The sequence below is a fragment of the Protopterus annectens genome, chromosome 1.part0 (assembly GCF_019279795.1).
Source record: "Protopterus annectens isolate FY-2018-M chromosome 1.part0, PAN1.0, whole genome shotgun sequence".
NCBI classification, from domain to species: Eukaryota; Metazoa; Chordata; order Ceratodontiformes; family Protopteridae; genus Protopterus; species Protopterus annectens.
This window is the reverse complement of record NC_056725.1, coordinates 1265818297-1265835880: the sequence shown is the minus strand read 5'-3', so window position 1 is coordinate 1265835880 and position 17584 is coordinate 1265818297. Positions and strand designations below refer to the sequence as shown.

Sequence of the window (17584 nt, the reverse complement as noted above, 5' to 3'; positions counted from 1 at the left end):
CCTAGCCTGTCTGGACAGTAGTAAAATAAAAAGCAATGACAAGGTTCGAACCCGGGACACTGTGCACCATAATCAAAGTACTGAACCACTAAGCCATGACAGCTTAGGATAAGCATCCACTGTTAACATACATATACTTATAAATGGTAGATTAACCATTGCTAAGCAGGTCTGCAGTCAGCCGAGAACTTTCAAAAATGGCCAACCACAAAAAAGTGCGGGAAATGCGGCATATTTAAGCTCCATAGGTGGGAATACTCTCCATAACTGATTGTAGCTCCCATCTGCAGTTAGAATGTCTGGTGCTGGAGAGGGTACTCACTTTTGAGTGCAATGCTGGGGCATCGAGGAGTCAAAATACATGGTTTGGCTCCTTGTCCACCGTCATGAGTCTGGACTCATGCAGGGCCAGTTCCAAGGGATGGAGTACAAAGCAGAGGTTTGGAACCGGTTAGCTCATGATCTCACCAGTGCCACAGGCGTCCCTCGGACTGGTGAGCATGTCCATCACTGCCATGCAGACCTGAAGAGATGGAAGCAGGACCTACTGAACCAATGGATCCAGGAGGCCCATCACATGCAAGATGCCCCACTAATGAGTAGGTAGCCATGGAATGCAGTATGTAAGACATGCTAATATAGTCTATATAATGGATAGGTATGTCTCAATATCCCTTCATTTACTTCACAGCTGCAGGTGTCAGTGCTGCGAATCAGCAAGCCTATGCAGATAGGCTGCTAAGGCTGCTCCACCAGGCAGGTTAGTAATTATTCTGCATGCATTGTTATATAAAATATGTGAGAGAGTCTAAAAAAAGTGTTGTAGCCCAATAATACAGCCATAAAATGCCCTGAATAATTTCTCTGCATGTACTGTTATATAAAATAAGTCAGAGAGCCAGAAATAGAGTGTAGTAACCCATTGATAAAGGTAAAATAAGTCTGGAATAATATCTCTGCATGTACTGTCATATAAAATAAGTGAGCGAGCCTGAAAAAAAAGTGTTGTAACCTATTAATAAATGTATAATAGGTTCATAGGTTCATACTGGCTATCTGCCCTAGGGCATTTATAAGCCTAGCCAGAGTGTGTTTGGCTTTCACCACCCATTTTAAATTAATTTTGCTATGCCCTTTTTCAAGGTTATAGGTTCATATGTCTTGAATAAGTCTTCTGTATGCACTGTAATATCAAATAAAGGAGAGAGCCTGTAGAAAAGTGTGTAATGTAATTAATAAAGGTATAATACTTGGAGTGTGTCTGTGTCACTTACTTTGAAATGTTGTTGTACCCTTGCATTAAATAAATAGTACTGTTGTATTAAGTGCTGTCAACCCACAGTTGGGCAGTCCCATATAAAGTGGATGAAGGAAGTGCCAGTAGCTGTGAAGCATATATACAGTCCTCAACAGTCGGTAAATGGATGGCATACATAGGTAAAACTGGCACACGAGTAGCTTGTCAATGTGTTCCCCAGAAATGTGAGTGTGCTACATGAAATATATGGTTCTGTAGAAATTTAACTGAAAATGTCACGTGAACACATCCAGATATGTAGATACATAAATATAAATAAAAAATATAACTATGTAGCAGTAACATCTGCATCTTGGACAGTTAGTATGTGAGATATAGGTCAGGTATATAATGAACTAGCCAAACCCATTACACAACCTAATGCATATTGCCTAGTGTAATAATACATGTAGGGGATATACACCTGCAGTCAATAGGAATGTAGTGTAGAGTAAAAGTACTTATAAGATGTTAATGGAGGTTTCTTTTTACATCCTACTGTATGTGCATAAACAATGCAATTCCACACCTCAATGGGTATGTCTAATCTCAAAACATTTGTTGGGACATATGTCCTATTGTTCTATAAATATCTGCATTTACTATGATGCATGTGCCCTGTTCAAACACCACAATCTTGGTGGCCTGTTGCCACCAATCATCCCTGCATGCTCTTGTAATGTCCACTGTCGTTCAATATATGCATGTGTTATGCTTGCTGTTCAACTGTTGGAACCCTGGTGTGTTGGGTTAATGGGAATATTACTGCATGCTGTTAAAACTAATTTGGAATGCTGTTGTCTATGTTGTAATTAAACACACCTAGTCACAGAACGTATGGGAAGGCCGGTCCCAGTGGACCCACCTGTCTCTCCTCAGCTGGTGATTTCACCTGGCACCAGCAGGTCCGGTGCCCAGCCCGGCCTACCCTCCTCCATTGGTCCTGTGCCACCTTCGGGTGGAAGCGCTGCAGGGGATGGGGCTCATCCCCCCTGTAAGAGTGGGCGAAGAAGGGCCACCTGTCGCCCTCCAAAGGGTCCGGGTTGTGGTGCGTAGGGAGATCCAGTGTTTAGTCGCTGATCCCCTAAGCCAGCTCGAGGTGAGAGTGGCGCGACTCACGGGTGAGCCTGCCCCTCCTACGCAGCCCCCAGCACAGCCACCCTCGGGGCTGTGAAGGTGCAGTGGTGACTGCCCATGGGTGGGGATTTCAGTCCCACTGTTACCATCTGTGGGCTCATGGGCTTGCGATTTCCAAACATCCATCCCTATCAATTGTGTTCACCCACCCCATGTGTCATACTCCTCCCCTGTATGCATCTTGTTTGTCTTGTCTGTTTACCTCCCCAGCCTACCTCCCCAAATATACCTACTTCCTCTACCTCACATTCCACTCGCACCTGAAAAAAAAAAAAAGGGCAATCTGTTCCCACAAAAAAAGACGCCCCATACGTAGCTGCCCATTTCGCACACATGTCTGCTGGACATGTAAACTGATAATTAGAATTGGCAGTACAACATACTTTTTTGTCCTCACCCCTCTCTCAGGGGTGGAAGGTTTCAAATTTCACTCCAAATTTATAACATATGCACAGCTGTTGCTGTTAAAGAAATGGGCAGCTATGGACCTTCCCTACACCCGTCCTGCACATCCTGAGCTGGTTTCCCCACTGTCTTTCCCTCTTTGTGCCCCCTTTTTCACCACTTTCCTATCTCTCCATTTTCTTTTTGTTCAAAGAAATTAGCTTGGGGGTTAGTGGGAATAAGCACTTTTAAGCAGTAGTTAGTGGGTTTGAGCGAGTGTGCCCATGTGTGCGCTAAGCTTAGCATCGCTAAGCGCTGCGCAAACTCACCCAAACCCACTTACAACTGCTTAAAAGTGCCTTAATCACTCTGTATGTCAGGGCCCTTGTTCTGCTCAACAGCAAAATAAAACACCTCTATCAGTCTCGAACCCCAGACCTTGGACACACTTGACTGCATGAAGTACCACTAAGCCACAGCAGATATACAATAATTTGGTGCTGAAATAAATATATCATGCAATACAATGAATGAATGTAAAGGAAAAATAGGAAGGCCATAACACAAAGCTTGTTCTGTGGATCTTTACCAGCAATTGTTGTGGAATTGCATTACATGACTGTGATAAGAGAAGCAGCCATTCTAGCAGCAAATAATGTTATAGAGGCACTTTACACCCCCCACACAGTATCATAGCAGGATAAACTGGCATATCTGATTAGGGCAGAGGCTATACTTCCTAACTGTGACTACTTTTCAGGGATGTCCCTGATTGTGAAACATATTTTAGATGTGTCCCTCTGAATCCCTCTGAAAAGTACTGTCGTTAGTCAGAGAGGTGGTGTATTACACAATGAATAATCACAATAATAACAGTAGACACCACTTGTACTTTATAAAAGGAGTACTAATCCATATGCACTGCTTCACTCAAGTCTATACTTACTGTCTCTATTAGTTGGAAGGTGTATCTCACTTTTAACTACCTATCCCTGACTCCAAGCAAATATGTATCTGAGTGTTTCATAGGCCTGGCAGAGGCACAAACACACAGGCATATCAGCTTATCTGCTGTTACACACTCTGCAAATAGCTTTGTGAGGACTTCCACAAGCATAACCTTATGTAGGAGTACAGCACAGAAATACCAAAGGATGTAGCCATGTACTGATAGCAACTGACTGCAACAATGCCATTGTAACAGTGCTGAAAACACCTGTGGGTTGCAGAGACAAAGAATAACAGGCTAACATCTGGCTACCATCTGGATAGGTTCACAGTTGGGAACTATGCAGACAGACCACCTGCCTTGATAAACTAACAGGTACACACCGATCCTTTAAGTCCAGTAAGATAACACTCACACAATAAGACGTAATGCTGTCTGTATGTCTGCATCCCCCCCCAAATTTTAAATATACGTGTGTGTTTAGGGTCAACCAAGGATGTGGGTAGGCATACTCAGTAGTGGAATTGTCCAGTTTACCTGAGAATCCTGTGCTAATGTCAACAATAAAAATACACAAACCCCGCAGAAGTGAGTACATCAATATGCGCAGTATAACAGTTCACAAACAGTTCATGTGTCAAAATAATACTTCTCAACAACTACTCTTGTATGGCAGTTAATTACATAAGTAGAAAAGAAACTACATACTCACATAAATATTGTGTAAGCATTTGTAGGGGTGAGTTAAACTCTACACTGATAGCTCTGTACTGGAAGTGGCAACAGTCATGTCTGAGTACAACATGTACATCAGTGTCTACACCTCTAGCTTCAGATATAAGAAGTATACCAACCTTCTGACTTCAACAACAGTGTCCACAGCAAACAAGCATGGGCCCCACTCTGGAAATCTGAAAGGGCTACGCCTATAAAACTTAGCAATTTATAGCATTGGGTTGCTATGACAGTGAGTACTGCAATTACCACACAGCAGGCTGTATGCATTTACCAAATGCTGGGCACCAATTGGTGCAGAGGTCATCACATGCACATGTGCAGATACCTATAAAAGCAGACTGTACTTACTATCCCCACATGCAATCCTTACATTGCACGTGTTAAAGCATCACTGAACTTGGGGAGGAGTAAAAAAGAATTATTACTTAATAACACAAAAGTTTAATTAAATAAAAAGACTTGACTGAATTACCAACCAAATATATTAATTAAGTAAAAAAAAAAAACTTAATTAATAACCAAAAGAAATTAAGTAAAAGCAATCTTTACTTAAGTAACACAACAAAAAAATTGTCAAAACATACACAGACGGACCTGACCTGACGGAAGTGACAAACAGGTATGTAACAGATATGTGATTACCGGCAAGTAGTAGATGTTTATGAAGAGTACTGTAAATACTTTGAAACATGCATATGTGGCAGCAGTAGGTATGTATGCACTGATGCCATGCATGACTACTGCCATGGACAAATTAGTGTGTAGCTGTGTGTAGTGGGACATAACTGTGACATATGTAGCTCAGCATTTAATGTCAAACATCCGATCATGTCATCTATGTTCTGTACAGTACTGTGTATAATGGCTGTCTTGGGGAGTAGTGCAAACAACTATATAAACCTGGATGTGACAGAGTAACACATACATGATAGTCATATAATGTGTAGCTTAGCATTGGCACCTGCTGTACCAGGCTAGTATAGTAATGTATAATTAGCAGCTATAAATACACCCTGTAATATTACTGTTATGCACACATGTGACAACTGTTCATGTTGTAGCAAGGCCCAACAGGTCATCCGTGAGGTCTATAGACTTACAACAGTGTGGACCTTGTGTGTGTATGGCACACACATATGGAGAGATATTTATGTGTCAGATGTATTAGCATCTTAACATGTGCATAGAGCAAGATACATACTGCAACTGTTTGTGAAGGGTGGACATATATATGTTGGTGAAGGTTGTTATGTGCATATTTTCATGTAGGTTGTAGTGTGTGGCAAACAAGACAGCATACCGTGCTGGTAGATGACATGTGGTGTTTAAACACTGTGGGTATGATTTGCTATGTTTTTAGTCTTCCAGACAGGGAGTCCTGCTAAAGATACATGGCCTGAGAATACCCTCAATGCATTCTGCACAAGACTGTGCAAAATTATTACATAACTGTATCTCTCTCAACCCTTGCATAATTGATATTCCCATCATGAAAGGTGGACTGTATATGTGCCTACATGTAAATCTATATGTACACCAATGGATGTTTATATGTACGCTCAAGCTCAATGTTGTAAATGTATTGCCATCCCTTTTGTTAAAAACCCTGTACCCATGAACTACCACATAGGTGGTAGTCTACTCAACACCAAAAGTGTGATAAGAGACCACAGGACACAGATGGACAGTAGTGTGCATTTTGATAATCACAGTGCCACACTAATCATGTAAACTGTGTACGGTCCACATGTCATCACAAAAGGTGTGTCATCCATGGAATAAGAGGTCAGTGTTCCACTCTACTCATCAGTCATAAAACCCATCATAGAGTACAATGGCTCTTTTGGTATGTACCTCAGAAGACATCTACAGCAACTGTAGACGCCAGGCACAAACACCACAAAGAATATTACCAGACACAAACAGATGCCCTATGCAGACTGCCTTCCAAAACCACAGCTACACTGTGTCGCATACCGCCTACCCAGAGCCAACCTCTGCCTAACATACGAAGCTATGCCAAACCCACAGGTGTTGGACATGCTCCATGTAAACAGATCAAAATCCCTACAAGCTACACACTGTACTGATCTAAACCTTGTAACATCAAAAAGCAGAACATGTTGGAGTGGTACATTCTCATCTTAGACACATACCATACTCTGGAACTAACTACCTATCAATATCAAAGAAAGGTCCTCATTAGCAGTCATCATGAATAATCATGATGAATCGATGTGAGATAGGAAATACAACCTGGGAATCATGTCTGTGGCTCTAGATGACAGGGGCACATGAACTTAAATTTCATGGGTGTTGAAGGGCAGGGTACTGTATGGCTAGGCTTCGATAGGCCCTATGGCTAATAGCCTATGAGCTACCTAGGACCCGATACACACATGCAAGTACATGTTGCATTCATTGCTATGTGAGGTTGACTGAGTGTGATGGTGAATGTCTAGGTGAATATGTCAACATTGTGTATATGTGTGATAGCCTAGTGCGAAACTGTTTATATCATGGTATGTAGTGTTCTAGCTCTGATCCCCGCAAAATATATGTATGCTATTGCTAGGCAGGAAAAGCAGTATGGCATACAGTGTGACGTAGTCCCTTGGTGTTGACTGGAGTGTGCCATTGTAGGCTAAAGCAGTACATGTATGCTTATTGATTGTTAACACTAGTGAATACAAATCCCATATGAACTGTAGTACTACCTGAAGCTGTAGGCCTAAACAGCACAGTATGGTGTATATCCAAATTGCTTGGAAACACTGTTTTTTTGTTACCTGTAGTCCTCACACATTACATACCTCAGGCATAAGGTTTTGTAAGTGCTGACATACAGTACTGTATGGTACACAGGTAGAGCTCATCTGGGTTGCCATACCTTTGTGTCTTGTAGGTATGTCTGATGTGTGTGTGGGTATGCCTGTAACATGGCCTCGGTCGTATGTGTGTTACAGGATATAAGTGCATATCTAGCAACATGTATATTGTAGTGCAGCAGTATGCCACCTATATTGATGAATATGCACATATGTTACTTAGGGGTTTGCTATCAACAAGTAGTGTGGTGTACTGGTAGTACTGTAACTGTACTCTACAATCATTTCAATGGATGACATATTTCTATATGCGTTAGCTTCATATATACCTCCTGTGGCTAGATGGTGCATTGTGTCACATACAGTGTGCCATGTGCTGTTGTATAGTCTTACATACTGGTTTCACTTTGTTGCTGTGCAGAACATGGTTTAATATATAGAATGTGCCAGGGGCTGTCAGGTAGTTGTGGGCTGAGCACTGATGTGGATTCTGGAACTTCATCAACTCTCTTCTGCACCCAGGTACAAAAAACAATCCTTGTCCTGATAATAATAAAACAGACACAGAAATTGCAACCCTATTCAACTCCTTCTTTACCATCTCCATAGCTGAACTCACTAAGACCTTCCCCAATAATATCTCCTCCCCTCTACTCAACCCGGCATTCCCTTCCCCCAGTCAATCTCCCTCTCCAACCCCTCCCCCATTTTCCATCTAAAACCCATCTCTATCTCTCACATCAAAAAGCTTCTCGCCAAACTCAAGCCATGCTCCAATGCCCCTGACAATATCCCCTCACACTTTCTAAAGCTTGCTGCAGATGCCATTGCCATCCCCATTAGCATTCTCATTAACCAATCCATTCGTGAATCATACGTCCCCAAATTGTGGCATGCAGCTTACATCCTACCTCTTCACAAAGGAGGCAAAAACAATAATATCTCTAATTTCCGTCCAATAGCCATTCTCTCCTCAATATCAAAAATTCTAGAAAAATGCATCCACCAACTTTTGCTCTTCCTTATCAGCAATCACCTCCTTACCCTTACTCAACATGGCTTCCACCCCGGCCATAGTACAATAAACGCTCTCCTCTCATTTCTAGACATTGTAAACCATGCTCGTGATTCTGGAGAATTGTATCCACTGTAATTCTAGATCTATCCAAGGCAATCAACACTGTCTCTCACTCCCACCTTCTAACTTAACTGTCTAACCTCAATCTCACTCAACACTCACTTACCTGGTTTAAGAGTTATCTTTCTGACAGATCCCAGACTGTGAAATGGAAAACAGGTACCTCAATCTTCCTTCCCACCCCAACTGGGGTTCCTCAGGGTTCAATACTCGGTCCAATGCTCTTCAATATATTTATCAATGAATTCCATGCAGCCATTCCCAACACTAAAATAGTGCAGTATGCAGATGACTCCACTTTAATCTGCTCTGCTCCTAATCTTCCTGCTCTCCAAGCAATTACCCAATCTGCCTTCACAGCTACTGAGAACTGGATGCTTCAAAGCTGCCTCTCTCTTAATGCTAATAAATCCAAAATCCTACTTTTCTCTCCCTCTAAAAACATGCTTCTTGACAAACAATCTTTCAATATTATCAGTAATACCAACTCCCCAATAGAAGTTGTCCCCTTCACTAAACTTCTTGGTGTTACTATCGCCGAACACCAAAAATTTGATATGCATGTCCAATCAAATATAAAAAAACCCCATCAAAAACCTGGTTTACTATACAGAAACTCACACTTCCTCTCTCCCCCTACCAGGCATACTCTTGCCACTACCTACTTACTACCTTCACTGTTATACAGTGCCCCTCTACTTACCAACCTTGCTTCCTCCATCTCCGCAAAACTAGAAATCTGCTACAACAAAATCTCCAAATTCGCTACTAAATCTAAACACTCCTCCCACCATTGCTCTTCCCTTCACATGCTAAAGTGGCTAGAACTTCCCAACTACCTTGACTACCTCCAACTCACTACAGCCCACAAATTAATCAATAATCCTACTGCATGCCCTGCTCTAGCAAACCTCCTTCCTTCTTATACTCCTCACAGACCACTAAGATCCGCACAACAAAATCAACTTTCTATTCACAAACCAAAACATCCCGCTGGCCAGCATCTGCTATCCTACTCCTTAGCAAAAAAATGAAACTCTCTTCCCCCCTCAATAAGAACCTCCAATAACTTTGAACTCTTCAAATCCCAGCTCCATTCTCATTTCTCCCTTAACTGGAAATGTAATTGTTCTCTGCCCCCCTAATCCTAATAAACTCACTCCTACCTGTTCTTTATTAATTACTTCTACACCTTGGCAATTCTGCCCAACAGCTTCCCTTCAACATTTCTAACATAACTTATGAACCTTTAATGTATATAGTGTATATACTATACATAGTGTTCTTTCTCTACTCTCTCTCTCTCTTTTAAACTTCTTCCTTCTAAACCTATATAACATTTGACTAATAAATGACTCTATCTACTATTTGCATCCAACTGTCTTCAACTTACTTTACCCTCCTTCCCCCTTCTATAACTCCCTACCCCTTTTTTTTCACTTTTTTTCACATTTGTTCTTCTAATTAACAATTCTCTTACTTCCCTACTCGACTACCTCTCTCTCATTTCTCTACTTTTACATACTTATTACTACTACTCTGTTTACTTTCCAATACCCTTCCTACTTACCATACATGGTCTTCAGGAACTATCCTCAAGTCTTCTATACTCTTCTATTTGCACTGCATTTTTGCTACAACTCACCGTTTCATTTTATATTCTTGTTTAAAATACTATATAACACTATGTCTTATTCATAATTGCATTTTATGTTATTTTTTTTGTATTCTTTACTTTACTTTACTTTACTGTTTATTGTACTGTATTTTTTATTTATCTTTGTAATTTTGGAGCTTTTCTCCCTGGGCTTCCACTGAAAACGGGTTCCTTGAGCCCAGTGGATAACCCCAGTTATCAAACTGGAAATAAAAATAAATAAATAAATAAATTATTAAAAGTGTGTATCTACTGACAGCCAATAGGTTGCTATATATGGCATTTCATTGATATCTGTACTTTAGAATGTTAAGTGTGCCACATGACTTGCTCACAATGATTGTTTTATTATCTTCCAGGGACATGTCTCACCATCGCAACCCTGTGTATTCCCCTGAAGAGGAGGAAATCATTATATCCACCCTATTACAACATCATACCCTGCTGTTCTCCATAACCAGCCAGGACCAGCATGAGCGCACAGCACTGTGGCAAGACGTTGTCCGTCGGGTTAATGACGTAGGCATGCATAACTGGACTTATGAGCAGGTACGCCATCACTGCAGTGATTTACTCAGACATGTCCGGCAACATGCCTCTGATGTCTGCAGACAACAGCTTGCCACAGGTGGTGGTGCAGCATCACACCCACCCCTCACCAGAGTGGAAGAGCTGCTCCCCAGCATGGTGGCTCCTGGACAACGACTACAACAGACATGTGTCATCATGGAGGCCAGAGTCACCCAGCAAGTTGACTCGGAGCATGCAGGTAACATGGCATATCTGTAGACTACTGTTAGCTCGATTATTAGAACATGCATATGTCAGATGTGTACTGTGTATTTGGAAGATGTGGAGCCTGGTGTTGTGCAATACTGATAATTTGGAATATAATTTGTATGCCTGTGACTGTCAACCATTATACTGCTGTAAAATTGCAAACTCACAGCAGCAATGCCATAGTTGTTGACACTGGCACACTGTCTCATATCCTTGTAGGTCCCTCTGGTGTGACAGCAAGACAGCAGACCCATGCTGGTGAGTGTTCTACATTTAATATGGCAAATAACATGTGCATGTCATAGCTGAGTTGTAGGCCATATACACATGTAAAACACCTACACATAATGCATGCTCTGCATGTTTTCTGTGAGACTATGCACATCCCAGTAACATGAGTAGCTGCCTCAAACACATGCTATACACAGAGCATCCCAAACACGTGTGGTACACTGTAGTGGACATTGTATAGGCAGAGTCAATACACATGCACACAACATACACCACCTTGTCATACGCAGTACGTGTTAATATGATACACATGGCGTATTTAGACACCTGCTGTAAGGTCAGACTCCAGTATCCCAAATGTCATCCACACAGCAAACATACTATACCTGACGGGTAGAGGCCTATCATGGGGCGGCGCAAAACTCTTCAACAAACAATACATTCATGTTAGGCAATGCTCCCTATTGAACACCTTACATACCCATGTAACAACTGCCTATGAAATTGTTAATGTAGCCACAGTGCTGCAGTTCAGGTACAGCAAGATAGTTGCCAGTGTGGCACACATTAGTGGCCTTCAGTGACCACATGATGCTGGCTGATGATGGCTCATGGTACTACACTACATCCAATTACAGTAACTACAGTACAACGCATAACATTCATTGCTATACACCTGACAGTTGTGTGCATCCAGCCATGGTATGTATACCTGTGAGTGATGGTACACAGGACATTGAAAAGCATTTCATACTTGCACAGCAATGTTGTGTCCATGTAAGCATTGTGTTCCAGGGTGAGACCAATCACGGAACAACACACATGCATCAAAGACATGTATACTGTTATTAACAAGGACTCTCTACACTCGCACTGCATGCTGTTGAGCAACACACATCTTGCATGCTGACACATGTGATAGGACTCTTTGGCTTGTGATTCTGTACTCCACCATCAACCCTTAATGGGTATGTTCTGGATTGCTGTTGGTGTGTGTGTGTGTCTACTTTAGTGAGTAGTGTATTTGTGTTCATGTGTTCATGTGTGCATGTGTGCATGTGTGCATGTGTGCATGTGTTCGTGTTCATGTGTTCATGTGCTCATGTGTTCATGCGTGCATGTGTGCATGTGTTCATGTGTACATGTGGGCATGTGTTCATGTTCATGTGTTCATGTGTGCATGTGTGCATGTGTGCATGTGTGCATGTGTTCATGTGTTCATGTGTTCATGTGTGCATGTGTTCATGTGTGCATGTGTGCATGTGTACATGTGTTCATGTGTGCATGTGTTCATGTGTGCATGTGTGCATGTGTTCATGTGTGCATGTGTGCATGTGTTCATGTGTGCTAACATAATGTACAGATTGTAAAGTGTGTTTCCTGTCTCCCTCTCACAGGTGCTGAGGTTGTGTTGGTTGAGTGCAGCAGGGAACCTGAAGACACTGCCACAAATAGTGGAAATGATGAAACATGTGTTGTGGCACAGGCAGGTTTGACAGGGTCTGTCGTTGGTCCGACAATCGACAGTACACAGCTTTTCACACCATCTATGCGCACATTCATACTGCCAATACATCCCTTATCACCAATGGCCTTAGCTGAGGGACAGCACACAGTAGGCATTGACCAGGATAGTGTGGTATCTATGGCACATGCATCCCCTCACAGCAGCCATACCCAGATTCCTGGAATGGTACCACATAGGTGGATGTCCAGGGGTTCTCGTGGGAGCACTGCTGGTCGTAATGCCCCTGGCAGACGTGCCCCCACAGGTCTTACAACCTCAGGTATGTTCCAGGCTGTAATGCAGGCACAGGCATGTATGGAATGGTACACCAGACAGGGACTGAGGGCGCAGAGGGCCCATAACACCTCTATCAATGACAGTATCCATGACCTTGCCGTTGCAGTCTGTCACCACACCTAGGTCATTGATAGACGTTGGGGGGAGACATTAGATGTCCTTTGCAATGTCATGTCCATGTGCCAGGACAGTGCAGGACGGCTGAGACGTCGACGTGGACGTATGCTAGCAACATCATTGGCTGGCAGTCATTGCAGATGACACACAAGTCACAGCCGCTCCCGTAGTGGCAGTACCAGCCCCAGCAATGCTGGAGCTGGGCTGGCAATAGACCATCATAGAAGACCAAGTGCACGTGGCTCTGGCCAGTCCCAGCAGGGACATGGGTCCAGTTGACATCCCTCTGCCTCTGATGATAGTACCCAGTCTGGCTTAGTACCCGATACTGTCTGTTGCACCCCTGCCAGGCACAGGTACTGTGTCTGTGGTCAGAGACGGTGATTTGTACAGCCTGGCAGGTACAGTCTGTGGCTGTCCCACAACATCCCATATATGGCAGCCACATGGTGGAACTGTGTGCATGCAGACACACACACATAGTCCAAACTCCTAGGGCTAACACATACACACACACATTACATCAACATTGACCCATGCTGTGCTGTTGTCCCCCACACACACACACACACACACACACACACACACACACACACACACACACACACACACACACACACACATTCATGTCGATTGGATGGCTCAATGTCGGGCTCTGGCAAACCAACAACACACCCTATGCATATGATGAAACTGTGCCACCTCCTGTCATCTGTAACATTGATGCAGGAACAGGCTAACATGGTGCTGATGCACAGGGTGACTTTATAGCAGTGTAGCAATGTTAGCATGTTGTCAACAGTACAGTGTCATGATATCCTTGTAGGTATATCTGAGCAGGCATGATGCATTAAAGCTATGATTATCAATGTAGTATTGTTTACAACAGTGTTAATTCCAAAAATGTATTGTCCGCCCATGTGCCACTTGGCTGATGTGTGTAGTTTTGGCAGCATGTGTTGGTGAGTGGACAGTACGTGTGTGATGTGTGCAGTACAGATTTGCAGGTGTACATTTGTAAACATGGCGGAGGTGCACTGTCTGCATGTACTTGCATAGTGGACACATGAGAAGGGTGACATGCCCTGTATTACAGTGTCAACACTTCATAATTTCTATTGGTGGCCAGTATGCATTTTAATACACATATGTTTTAACTTGGGTACACATGTGTGTATGACATGGTTTGACACTATGCTGTGGGTGATACTGTTACTATCTGTCATTGGTTTGCATTCTGGTAGTATACACAACCTCAACAGCCTGACTATAACCAATAGTTACATGATGTCTTGACAACTGACACACAGATGTGGGAAACTCAGTAGCATTTGAATCCTTCCGGTACTATACTATACCAGTAACCAGTGGTATTGACCGCCACCCATTCCTGGGACCACTCCTGTTTGGCATATAGCCCCCTTAGGTACAAGCAAACACACTAGGGATATGTCCGTCCACATCTGGAAATGCATACAGTGGCCTACAATGCATTCTCTGGATGAGACACTTATCCTCCACAAGGGTATCATACAGACAGATACCTGTTGTCCAACCCATGCTGTAAAGCTGTAAGCCAAATATAGCATTGTCATCCACATTTACTAAACATAGTATCCCGACAGTACCACATAGGTAGTAGCCCCAAACATGTAGAATGGGTACCGATGTATACATACAGCCAAGTGTTATGTCATCTGTCCTTTGGTATTCACATTTCCATAGGTATTCTGAAGTCCCTTGGTGTATCACAGAAGCAATAAGGGGTCTGTATGCATATCCACAAAGTTGTTGTACACCTATAATGAATGTCCATCATTGACAGACTTTGTTGTGTTTGAACATGTCTGAAATATACCCCAGGCATGAACCCTTACTCACACTATTCTATAGAAACTGTCATGGGTGTGTGTGACACAGATGACCTAGGCCACAGATCACTACAGTGGCTGGCCTTGTCGCAAACATACATATGTGACCGAAGGTCTGAGAAGCAGCAGCACAATCTGTCATAGGTAACAGATGTATTCATGTAGAAAGCAGGCTTCACACCTATGAACTAATTGAGGTCGCATGTACATATATGTATTTGCCACACAGATACCTGAAGTGTGCAATGCACATACTGTTGTTATACTGATATGTCATACAGTAGTAAAAACTAAACCCACAGCACATTGACCAACAGTATCACACACACACACACACACACACACACACACACACACACACACACACACACACACACACACACACACAGCAATTGCAGGATTCAAATCTCTATCTAACTATGTTATTATACTAGAGAGATATGCATTAACATGACACGCTATATACTTTACTAGGTGTTTTCAATTCCACTGCTATATTTGTAGGATGCTGACATCATCAGACTTGCCAAAGAGGAATATAACACTTTTAAGGTGTTTTCCTAGTCTCCAAAAAGGGCAATACTCTCAAAGGAAATCACACAGAAACATACACCCCCCACACACAGTCAGCAATTGCAGGATTCAAACCCCTACCTAACTATGTTATGATACTGGAGAGATATGCATTAATATGACACGCTATATGCTTTACTGGGAGTTTTCATTTCCACTGCTATATTTGTAGGATGCTGACATCATCAGACTTGCCAAAGAGGAATATAACACTTTTAAGGTGTTTTCCTAGTCATCAAAAAGGACAATACTCTCAAAGGAAAGCACACAGACACATACCCCCCACACGCAGAGTCAGCAATTGCAGATATTCAGACTCCTACCTAACTATGTTATGATACTGGAGAGATACGCATTAACACGACACGCTATATGCTTTACTGGGAGTTTTCATTTTCATGCTATATTTGTGGGATGCTGACATCATCAGACTACACATGGTAATGTGTGTGCACTTAGTTTTATGCAATCCCAGGACTGAGCCATGGGGGACAGCAGGTGTTATCAGCTTGAACAGGACTCCACAATTTTTACCTTGTGTGATCTATCTGTGGCCCAGTTGCCAATCCATCCAATGACAATACATATTTATGCACAGGTTGTTGATTTTGTGGATACGACATGTGTCTGGGATGTTGGAAAAGGGCTATTCAAAGTGTATGTGGGACATGTGTAGCTCATTTCATTGATGTATGTCCAGGGTGGCTGCCTTGCAAACAGTCTAGCAGGTTTGGGAACCATGATCTGCCCATGACCAAACCAAAGTTGGCAGGGTTGTGTGTTTATAGGCTTCCAATAGCTCTGTTTCTGACTTCAATCATGATGGACTCCATGGCCTTGCAGATCAGACTTCTTAGGCTTATATGACTATAGTTCCCATGGTCTGTTGTGCACCAACACTTGTGGAGTGTGCCATATGTTGCTGTAACCCATTCAACAGTTTCATATCCTGTAGAGAGGGCAAGGCTCAACAGACTGTTCAGGTGCAGGGTCTGTTTGTTCTGCAGTTCACTTATGACACATATAGGGGAACAATGTAATCCAACTGATGCCATGTTTCAGCTTTGGAAGGAGCTGTTTACCCATTCTACATGTGATATCTCCTGGTATGATGATAGGGCCTTTTTTCAGTGGGAGGTATGTATGTATGTATGGGCCTGTCTGACAGGATGTTGGCATTGTCAGTCATTTACAGTTGGCCCTGACTCAGGACATATATGAGTGTACATTGCTATTTATGACATAGCTGAAGGAAGTGTCACAGTTCTGTATGGACTCCTTCACAGATAATCTTTCTATGACGTGGATTGGATAGTGTTTGGAGTGCACATTGTTTATTGATGATACTGATTTCTGTTTTTTTATTTTCTTTGCTTTTCAACTTTCTATGAATAACTTAAGTATCTGTAGTACATATTTGATTATGACAGGGTTCCAATATATTATATATGTCTCTGTTGTCATATCACTATGTGCACAAGTCAGGATTGGTGAATTGTGAGAGGTTCCTGGGTTAACACATGCAACTGCCAGATATGTGTGGCCCACTGCTGTACTCAGACATGGCCTAAGTGTGTGAGCATGCCCAGTTTGGCCTTTCAGTATGTTGTTGCCTGACGTTTGCCTCATTTATTCATGTGTGAGCATGCCCAGTGTGACCTTTCAGTATGTTGCTGTGTGAAGTCCACTTCATTTGTTGATGTGTGTGAACACACCCAATATTAACATTTATACTATATGTGTGCTGTAAATCAAGTTGTATTTTTACTGCAGGGCTCACCTTTGTGTCATAACTCTAAAGGGATTATGATGTGCCTGCAGGGTTTCCATGAGACACTTTGCATAGACTTATCAACATTTCTTCATACAGGCTGACCAGTGAAATACTGTCATGGTTTAGTGGTTCAGTACTGTGACAATAGTGCACAGTATCCTGGGTTTGAGGACTGTCACTGCTTCATATTTTCATACTGGGCAGACCAGACTGCTTAAGGAACAGTAAAGCAAATATGACCATGTTTACCTGCTTTTGCTCAACTATGCCCAACTTTGACCAAACTTGCCCAACATTGCTCAACAT

General features: G+C 42.5%; 1 protein-coding gene across 1 annotated transcript in view; it reads right to left on the bottom strand.

The window, feature by feature from the left end:
• Positions 1–17584, bottom strand: part of MRAP2 (melanocortin 2 receptor accessory protein 2) — a 1283298-nt gene that overhangs the window by 688651 nt on the left and 577063 nt on the right. The window lies entirely within an intron of this gene.